The sequence below is a fragment of the Zophobas morio genome, unplaced genomic scaffold (genome assembly GCF_036711695.1).
Source record: "Zophobas morio isolate AGI-343-1 ecotype UQ-CSIRO unplaced genomic scaffold, CSIRO_AGI_Zmor_V1 ptg000214l, whole genome shotgun sequence".
NCBI lineage: Eukaryota > Metazoa > Arthropoda > Insecta > Coleoptera > Tenebrionidae > Zophobas > Zophobas morio.
The window spans coordinates 40,007-50,135 of record NW_026972318.1 but is presented as its reverse complement, the minus strand read 5'-3'; positions in this window follow the sequence as shown (position 1 = coordinate 50,135).

Genomic DNA, 10,129 nt, shown 5'->3' with positions numbered 1-10,129 from the left:
TTGGCTTAAAAGTACAAGAAAACACTTCAAAAGTGACGTTTCTGAAGAATTTTAACAGTTTTCTTGTATCTACGAACGCCAGAATGCATAAAATTGACCTAAACGTCTCCTTTTCCTATTCTGAGTCGATTCTGCATGCTTTAAGTGTGTTTGGTGGCTCAGAACCATCAAAAAACGTTGAAATATAGTTCAAATTCAATAAAAATCGACAAAAATACAGTTTCTAGCTAAAATTTGATGGTTTCGTTGCACTTTCCGAGCCCGTAGGGTATCTGATTGGCTTAAAAGTACAAGAAAACACTTCAAAAGTGACGTTTCTGAAGAATTTTAACAGTTTTCTTGTATCTACGAACGCCAGAATGCATAAAATTGACCTAAACGTCTCCTTTTCCTATTCTGAGTCGATTCTGCATGCTTTAAGTGTGTTTGGTGGCTCAGAACCATCAAAAAACGTTGAAATATAGTTCAAATTCAATAAAAATCGACAAAAATACAGTTTCTAGCTAAAATTTGATGGTTTCGTTGCACTTTCCGAGCCCGTGGGGTATCTGATTGGCTTAAAAGTACAAGAAAACACTTCAAAAGTGACGTTTCTGAAGAATTTTAACAGTTTTCTTGTATCTACGAACGCCAGAATGCATAAAATTGACCTAAACGTCTCCTTTTCCTATTCTGAGTCGATTCTGCATGCTTTAAGTGTGTTTGGTGGCTCAGAACCATCAAAAAACGTTGAAATATAGTTCAAATTCAATAAAAATCGACAAAAATACAGTTTCTAGCTAAAATTTGATGGTTTCGTTGCACTTTCCGAGCCCGTAGGGTATCTGATTGGCTTAAAAGTACAAGAAAACACTTCAAAAGTGACGTTTCTGAAGAATTTTAACAGTTTTCTTGTATCTACGAACGCCAGAATGCATAAAATTGACCTAAACGTCTCCTTTTCCTATTCTGAGTCGATTCTGCATGCTTTAAGTGTGTTTGGTGGCTCAGAACCATCAAAAAACGTTGAAATATAGTTCAAATTCAATAAAAATCGACAAAAATACAGTTTCTAGCTAAAATTTGATGGTTTCGTTGCACTTTCCGAGCCCGTAGGTTATCTGATTGGCTTATAAGTACAAGAAAACACTTCAAAAGTGACGTTTCTGAAGAATTTTAACAGTTTTCTTGTATCTACGAGCGCCAGAATGCATAAAATTGACCTAAACGTCTCCTTTTCCTATTCTGAGTCGATTCTGCATGCTTTAAGTGTGTTTGGTGGCTCAGAACCATCAAAAAACGTTGAAATATAGTTCAAATTCAATAAAAATCGACAAAAATACAGTTTCTAGCTAAAATTTGATGGTTTCGTTGCACTTTCCGAGCCCGTAGGGTATCTGATTGGCTTAAAAGTACAAGAAAACACTTCAAAAGTGACGTTTCTGAAGAATTTTAACAGTTTTCTTGTATCTACGAACGCCAGAATGCATAAAATTGACCTAAACGTCTCCTTTTCCTATTCTGAGTCGATTCTGCATGCTTTAAGTGTGTTTGGTGGCTCAGAACCATCAAAAAACGTTGAAATATAGTTCAAATTCAATAAAAATCGACAAAAATACAGTTTCTAGCTAAAATTTGATGGTTTCGTTGCACTTTCCGAGCCCGTAGGGTATCTGATTGGCTTAAAAGTACAAGAAAACACTTCAAAAGTGACGTTTCTGAAGAATTTTAACAGTTTTCTTGTATCTACGAAAGCCAGAATGCATAAAATTGACCTAAACGTCTCCTTTTCCTATTCTGAGTCGATTCTGCATGCTTTAAGTGTGTTTGGTGGCTCAGAACCATCAAAAAACGTTGAAATATAGTTCAAATTCAATAAAAATCGACAAAAATACAGTTTCTAGCTAAAATTTGATGGTTTCGTTGCACTTGCCGAGCCCGTAAGGTATCTGATTGGCTTAAAAGTCCAAGAAAACACTTCAAAAGTGACGTTTCTGAAGAATTTTAACAGTTTTCTTGTATCTACGAACGCCAGAATGCATAAAATTGACCTAAACGTCTCCTTTTCCTATTCTGAGTCGATTCTGCATGCTTTAAGTGTGTTTGGTGGCTCAGAACCATCAAAAAACGTTGAAATATAGTCCAAATTCAATAAAAATTGACAAAAATACAGTTTCTAGCTAAAATTTGATGGTTTCGTTGCACTTTCCGAGCCCGTAGGGTATCTGATTGACTTAAAAGTACAAGAAAACACTTCAAAAGTGACGTTTCTGAAGAATTTTAACAGTTTTCTTGTATCTACGAACGCCAGAATGCATAAAATTGACCTAAACGTCTCCTTTTCCTATTCTGAGTCGATTCTGCATGCTTTAAGTGTGTTTGGTGGCTCAGAACCATCAAAAAACGTTGAAATATAGTTCAAATTCAATAAAAATCGACAAAAATACAGTTTATAGCTAAAATTTGATGGTTTCGTTGCACTTGCCGAGCCCGTAGGGTATCTGATTGGCTTAAAAGTACAAGAAAACACTTCAAAAGTGACGTTTCTGAAGAATTTTAACAGTGTTCTTGTATCTACGAACGCCAGAATGCATAAAATTGACCTAAACGTCTCCTTTTCCTATTCGGAGTCGATTCTGCATGATTTAAGTGTGTTTGGTGGCTCAGAACCATCAAAAAACGTTGAAATATAGTTCAAATTCAATAAAAATCGACAAAAATACAGTTTCTAGCTAAAATTTGATGGTTTCGTTGCACTTTCCGAGCCCGTTGGGTATCTGATTGGCTTAAAAGTACAAGAAAACACTTCAAAAGTGACGTTTCTGAAGAATTTTAACAGTTTTCTTGTATCTACGAACGCCAGAATGCATAAAATTGACCTAAACGTCTCCTTTTCCTATTCTGAGTCGATTCTGCATGCTTTAAGTGTGTTTGGTGGCTCAGAACCATCAAAAAACGTTGAAATATAGTTCAAATTCAATAAAAATCGACAAAAATACAGTTTCTAGCTAAAATTTGATGGTTTCGTTGCACTTTCCGAGCCCGTAGGGTATCTGATTGGCTTAAAAGTACAAGAAAACACTTCAAAAGTGACGTTTCTGAAGAATTTTAACAGTTTTCTTGTATCTACGAACGCCAGAATGCATAAAATTGACCTAAACGTCTCCTTTTCCTATTCAGAGTCGATTCTGCATGCTTTAAGTGTGTTTGGTGGCTCAGAACCATCAAAAAACGTTGAAATATAGTTCAAATTCAATAAAAATCGACAAAAATACAGTTTCTAGCTAAAATTTGATGGTTTCGTTGCACTTTCCGAGCCCGTAGGGTATCTGATTGGCTTAAAAGTACAAGAAAACACTTCAAAAGTGACGTTTCTGAAGAATTTTAACAGTTTTCTTGTATCTACGAACGCCAGAATGCATAAAATTGACCTAAACGTCTCCTTTTCCTATTCTGAGTCGATTCTGCATGCTTTAAGTGTGTTTGGTGGCTCAGAACCATCAAAAAACGTTGAAATATAGTTCAAATTCAATAAAAATCGACAAAAATACAGTTTCTAGCTAAAATTTGATGGTTTCGTTGCACTTTCCGAGCCCGTAGGGTATCTGATTGGCTTAAAAGTACAAGAAAACACTTCAAAAGTGACGTTTCTGAAGAATTTTAACAGTTTTCTTGTATCTACGAACGCCAGAATGCATAAAATTGACCTAAACGTCTCCTTTTCCTATTCTGAGTCGATTCTGCATGCTTTAAGTGTGTTTGGTGGCTCAGAACCATCAAAAAACGTTGAAATATAGTTCAAATTCAATAAAAATCGACAAAAATACAGTTTCTAGCTAAATTTGATGGTTTCGTTGCACTTTCCGAGCCCGTAGGGTATCTGATTGGCTTAAAAGTACAAGAAAACACTTCAAAAGTGACGTTTCTGAAGAATTTTAACAGTTTTCTTGTATCTACGAACGCCAGAATGCATAAAATTGACCTAAACGTCTCCTTTTCCTATTCTGAGTCGATTCTGCATGCTTTAAGTGTGTTTGGTGGCTCAGAACCATCAAAAAACGTTGAAATATAGTCCAAATTCAATAAAAATCGACAAAAATACAGTTTCTAGCTAAAATTTGATGGTTTCGTTGCACTTTCCGAGCCCGTAGGGTATCTGATTGGCTTAAAAGTACAAGAAAACACTTCAAAAGTGACGTTTCTGAAGAATTTTAACAGTTTTCTTGTATCTACGAACGCCAGAATGCATAAAATTAACCTAAACGTCTCCTTTTCCTATTCTGAGTCGATTCTGCATGCTTTAAGTGTGTTTGGTGGCTCAGAACCATCAAAAAACGTTGAAATATAGTTCAAATTCAATAAAAATCGACAAAAATACAGTTTCTAGCTAAAATTTGATGGTTTCGTTGCACTTTCCGAGCCCATAGGGTATCTGATTGACTTAAAAGTACAAGAAAACACTTCAAAAGTGACGTTTCTGAAGAATTTTAACAGTTTTCTTGTATCTACGAACGCCAGAATGCATAAAATTGACCTAAACGTCTCCTTTTCCTATTCTGAGTCGATTCTGCATGCTTTAAGTGTGTTTGGTGGCTCAGAACCATCAAAAAACGTTGAAATATAGTTCAAATTCAATAAAAATCGACAAAAATACAGTTTCTAGCTAAAATTTGATGGTTTCGTTGCACTTTCCGAGCCCGTAGGGTATCTGATTGGCTTAAAAGTACAAGAAAACACTTCAAAAGTGACGTTTCTGAAGAATTTTAACAGTTTTCTTGTATCTACGAACGCCAGAATGCATAAAATTGACCTAAACGTCTCCTTTTCCTATTCTGAGTCGATTCTGCATGCTTTAAGTGTGTTTGGTGGCTCAGAACCATCAAAAAACGTTGAAATATAGTTCAAATTCAATAAAAATCGACAAAAATACAGTTTCTAGCTAAAATTTGATGGTTTCGTTGCACTTTCCGAGCCCGTAGGGTATCTGATTGGCTTAAAAGTACAAGAAAACACTTCAAAAGTGACGTTTCTGAAGAATTTTAACAGTTTTCTTGTATCTACGAACGCCAGAATGCATAAAATTGACCTAAACGTCTCCTTTTCCTATTCTGAGTCGATTCTGCATGCTTTAAGTGTGTTTGGTGGCTCAGAACCATCAAAAAACGTTGAAATATAGTTCAAATTCAATAAAAATCGACAAAAATACAGTTTCTAGCTAAAATTTGATGGTTTCGTTGCACTTTCCGAGCCCGTAGGGTATCTGATTGGCTTAAAAGTACAAGAAAACACTTCAAAAGTGACGTTTCTGAAGAATTTTAACAGTCTTCTTGTATCTACGAACGCCAGAATGCATAAAATTGACCTAAACGTCTCCTTTTCCTATTCTGAGTCGATTCTGCATGCTTTAAGTGTGTTTGGTGGCTCAGAACCATCAAAAAACGTTGAAATATAGTTCAAATTCAATAAAAATCGACAAAAATACAGTTTCTAGCTAAAATTTGATGGTTTCGTTGCACTTTCCGAGCCCCTAGGGTATCTGATTGGCTTAAAAGTACAAGAAAACACCTCAAAAGTGACGTTTCTGAAGAATTTTAACAGTTTTCTTGTATCTACGAACGCCAGAATGCATAAAATTGACCTAAACGTCTCCTTTTCCTATTCTGAGTCGATTCTGCATGCTTTAAGTGTGTTTGGTGGCTCAGAACCATCAAAAAACGTTGAAATATAGTTCAAATTCAATAAAAATCGACAAAAATACAGTTTCTAGCTAAAATTTGATGGTTTCGTTGCACTTTCCGAGCCCGTAGGGTATCTGATTGGCTTAAAAGTACAAGAAAACACTTCAAAAGTGACGTTTCTGAAGAATTTTAACAGTTTTCTTGTATCTACGAACGCCAGAATGCATAAAATTGACCTAAACGTCTCCTTTTCCTATTCTGAGTCGATTCTGCATGCTTTAAGTGTGTTTGGTGGCTCAGAACCATCAAAAAACGTTGAAATATAGTTCAAATTCAATAAAAATCGACAAAAATACAGTTTCTAGCTAAAATTTGATGGTTTCGTTGCACTTTCCGAGCCCGTAGGGTATCTGATTGGCTTAAAAGTACAAGAAAACACTTCAAAAGTGACGTTTCTGAAGAATTTTAACAGTTTTCTTGTATCTACGAACGCCAGAATGCATAAAATTGACCTAAACGTCTCCTTTTCCTATTCAGAGTCGATTCTGCATGCTTTAAGTGTGTTTGGTGGCTCAGAACCATCAAAAAACGTTTAAATATAGTTCAAATTCAATAAAAATCGACAAAAATACAGTTTCTAGCTAAAATTTGATGGTTTCGTTGCACTTTCCGAGCCCGTAGGGTATCTGATTGGCTTAAAAGTACAAGAAAACACTTCAAAAGTGACGTTTCTGAAGAATTTTAACAGTTTTCTTGTATCTACGAACGCCAGAATGCATAAAATTGACCTAAACGTCTCCTTTTCCTATTCTGAGTCGATTCTGCATGCTTTAAGTGTGTTTGGTGGCTCAGAACCATCAAAAAACGTTGAAATATAGTTCAAATTCAATAAAAATCGACAAAAATACAGTTTCTAGCTAAAATTTGATGGTTTCGTTGCACTTTCCGAGCCCGTAGGGTATCTGATTGGCTTAAAAGTACAAGAAAACACTTCAAAAGTGACGTTTCTGAAGAATTTTAACAGTTTTCTTGTATCTACGAACGCCAGAATGCATAAAATTGACCTAAACGTCTCCTTTTCCTATTCTGAGTCGATTCTGCATGCTTTAAGTGTGTTTGGTGGCTCAGAACCATCAAAAAACGTTGAAATATAGTTCAAATTCAATAAAAATCGACAAAAATACAGTTTCTAGCTAAAATTTGATGGTTTCGTTGCACTTTCCGAGCCCGTAGGGTATCTGATTGGCTTAAAAGTACAAGAAAACACTTCAAAAGTGACGTTTCTGAAGAATTTTAAAAGTTTTCTTGTATCTACGAACGCCAGAATGCATAAAATTGACCTAAACGTCTCCTTTTCCTATTCTGAGTCGATTCTGCATGCTTTAAGTGTGTTTGGTGGCTCAGAACCATCAAAAAACGTTGAAATATAGTTCAAATTCAATAAAAATCGACAAAAATACAGTTTCTAGCTAAAATTTGATGGTTTCGTTGCACTTTCCGAGCCCGTCGGGTATCTGATTGGCTTAAAAGTACAAGAAAACACTTCAAAAGTGACGTTTCTGAAGAATTTTAACAGTTTTCTTGTATCTACGAACGCCAGAATGCATAAAATTGACCTAAACGTCTCCTTTTCCTATTCTGAGTCGATTCTGCATGCTTTAAGTGTGTTTAGTGGCTCAGAACCATCAAAAAACGTTGAAATATAGTTCAAATTCAATAAAAATCGACAAAAATACAGTTTCTAGCTAAAATTTGATGGTTTCGTTGCACTTTCCGAGCCCGTAGGGTATCTGATTGGCTTAAAAGTACAAGAAAACACTTCAAAAGTGACGTTTCTGAAGAATTTTAACAGTTTTCTTGTATCTACGAACGCCAGAATGCATAAAATTGACCTAAACGTCTCCTTTTCCTATTCTGAGTCGATTCTGCATGCTTTAAGTGTGTTTGGTGGCTCAGAACCATCAAAAAACGTTGAAATATAGTTCAAATTCAATAAAAATCGACAAAAATACAGTTTCTAGCTAAAATTTGATGGTTTCGTTGCACTTTCCGAGCCCGTAGGGTATCTGATTGGCTTAAAAGTACAAGAAAACACTTCAAAAGTGACGTTTCTGAAGAATTTTAACAGTTTTCTTGTATCTACGAACGCCAGAATGCATAAAATTGAACTAAACGTCTCCTTTTCCTATTCTGAGTCGATTCTGCATGCTTTAAGTGTGTTTGGTGGCTCAGAACCATCAAAAAACGTTGAAATATAGTTCAAATTCAATAAAAATCGACAAAAATACAGTTTCTAGCTAAAATTTGATGGTTTCGTTGCACTTTCCGAGCCCGTAGGGTATCTGATTGGCTTAAAAGTACAAGAAAACACTTCAAAAGTGACGTTTCTGAAGAATTTTAACAGTTTTCTTGTATCTACGAACGCCAGAATGCATAAAATTGACCTAAACGTCTCCTTTTCCTATTCTGAGTCGATTCTGCACGCTTTAAGTGTGTTTGGTGGTTCAGAACCATCAAAAAACGTTGAAATATAGTTCAAATTCAATAAAAATCGACAAAAATACAGTTTCTAGCTAAAATTTGATGGTTTCGTTGCACTTTCCGAGCCCGTAGGGTATTTGATTGGCTTAAAAGTACAAGAAAACACTTCAAAAGTGACGTTTCTGAAGAATTTTAACAGTTTTCTTGTATCTACGAACGCCAGAATGCATAAAATTGACCTAAACGTCTCCTTTTCCTATTCTGAGTCGATTCTGCATGCTTTAAGTGTGTTTGGTGGCTCAGAACCATCAAAAAACGTTGAAATATAGTTCAAATTCAATAAAAATCGACAAAAATACAGTTTCTAGCTAAAATTTGATGGTTTCGTTGCACTTTCCGAGCCCGTAGGGTATCTGATTGACTTAAAAGTACAAGAAAACACTTCAAAAGTGACTTTTCTGAAGAATTTTAACAGTTTTCTTGTATCTACGAACGCCAGAATGCATAAAATTGACCTAAACGTCTCCTTTTCCTATTCTGAGTCGATTCTGCATGCTTTAAGTGTGTTTGGTGGCTCAGAACCGTCAAAAAACGTTGAAATATAGTTCAAATTCAATAAAAATCGACAAAAATACAGTTTCTAGCTAAAATTTGTTGGTTTCGTTGCACTTTCCGAGCCCGTAGGGTATCTGATTGGCTTAAAAGTACAAGAAAACACTTCAAAAGTGACGTTTCTGAAGAATTTTAACAGTTTTCTTGTATCTACGAACGCCAGAATGCATAAAATTGACCTAAACGTCTCCTTTTCCTATTCTGAGTCGATTCTGCATGCTTTAAGTGTGTTTGGTGGCTCAGAACCATCAAAAAACGTTGAAATATAGTTCAAATTCAATAAAAATCGACAAAAATACAGTTTCTAGCTAAAATTTGATGGTTTCGTTGCACTTTCCGAGCCCGTTGGGTATCTGATTGGCTTAAAAGTACAAGAAAACACTTCAAAAGTGACGTTTCTGAAGAATTTTAACAGTTTTCTTGTATCTACGAACGCCAGAATGCATAAAATTGACCTAAACGTCTCCTTTTCCTATTCTGAGTCGATTCTGCATGCTTTAAGTGTGTTTGGTGGCTCAGAACCATCAAAAAACGTTGAAATATAGTTCAAATTCAATAAAAATCGACAAAAATACAGTTTCTAGCTAAAATTTGATGGTTTCGTTGCACTTTCCGAGCCCGTAGGGTATCTGATTGGCTTAAAAGTACAAGAAAACACTTCAAAAGTGACGTTTCTGAAGAATTTTAACAGTTTTCTTGTATCTACGAACGCCAGAATGCATAAAATTGACCTAAACGTCTCCTTTTCCTATTCTGAGTCGATTCTGCATGCTTTAAGTGTGTTTGGTGGCTCAGAACCATCAAAAAACGTTGAAATATAGTTCAAATTCAATAAAAATCGACAAAAATACAGTTTCTAGCTAAAATTTGATGGTTTCGTTGCACTTTCCGAGCCCGTTGGGTATCTGATTGACTTAAAAGTACAAGAAAACACTTCAAAAGTGACGTTTCTGAAGAATTTTAACAGTTTTCTTGTATCTACGAACGCCAGAATGCATAAAATTGACCTAAACGTCTCCTTTTCCTATTCTGAGTCGATTCTGCATGCTTAAGTGTGTTTGGTGGCTCAGAACCATCAAAAAACGTTGAAATATAGTTCAAATTCAATAAAAATCGACAAAAATACAGTTTCTAGCTAAAATTTGATGGTTTCGTTGCACTTTCCGAGCCCGTAGGGTATCTGATTGGCTTAAAAGTACAAGAAAACACTTCAAAAGTGACGTTTCTGAAGAATTTTAACAGTTTTCTTGTATCTACGAACGCCAGAATGCATAAAATTGACCTAAACGTCTCCTTTTCCTATTCTGAGTCGATTCTGCATGCTTTAAGTGTGTTTGGTGGCTCAGAACCATCAAAAAACGTTGAAATATAGTTCAAAT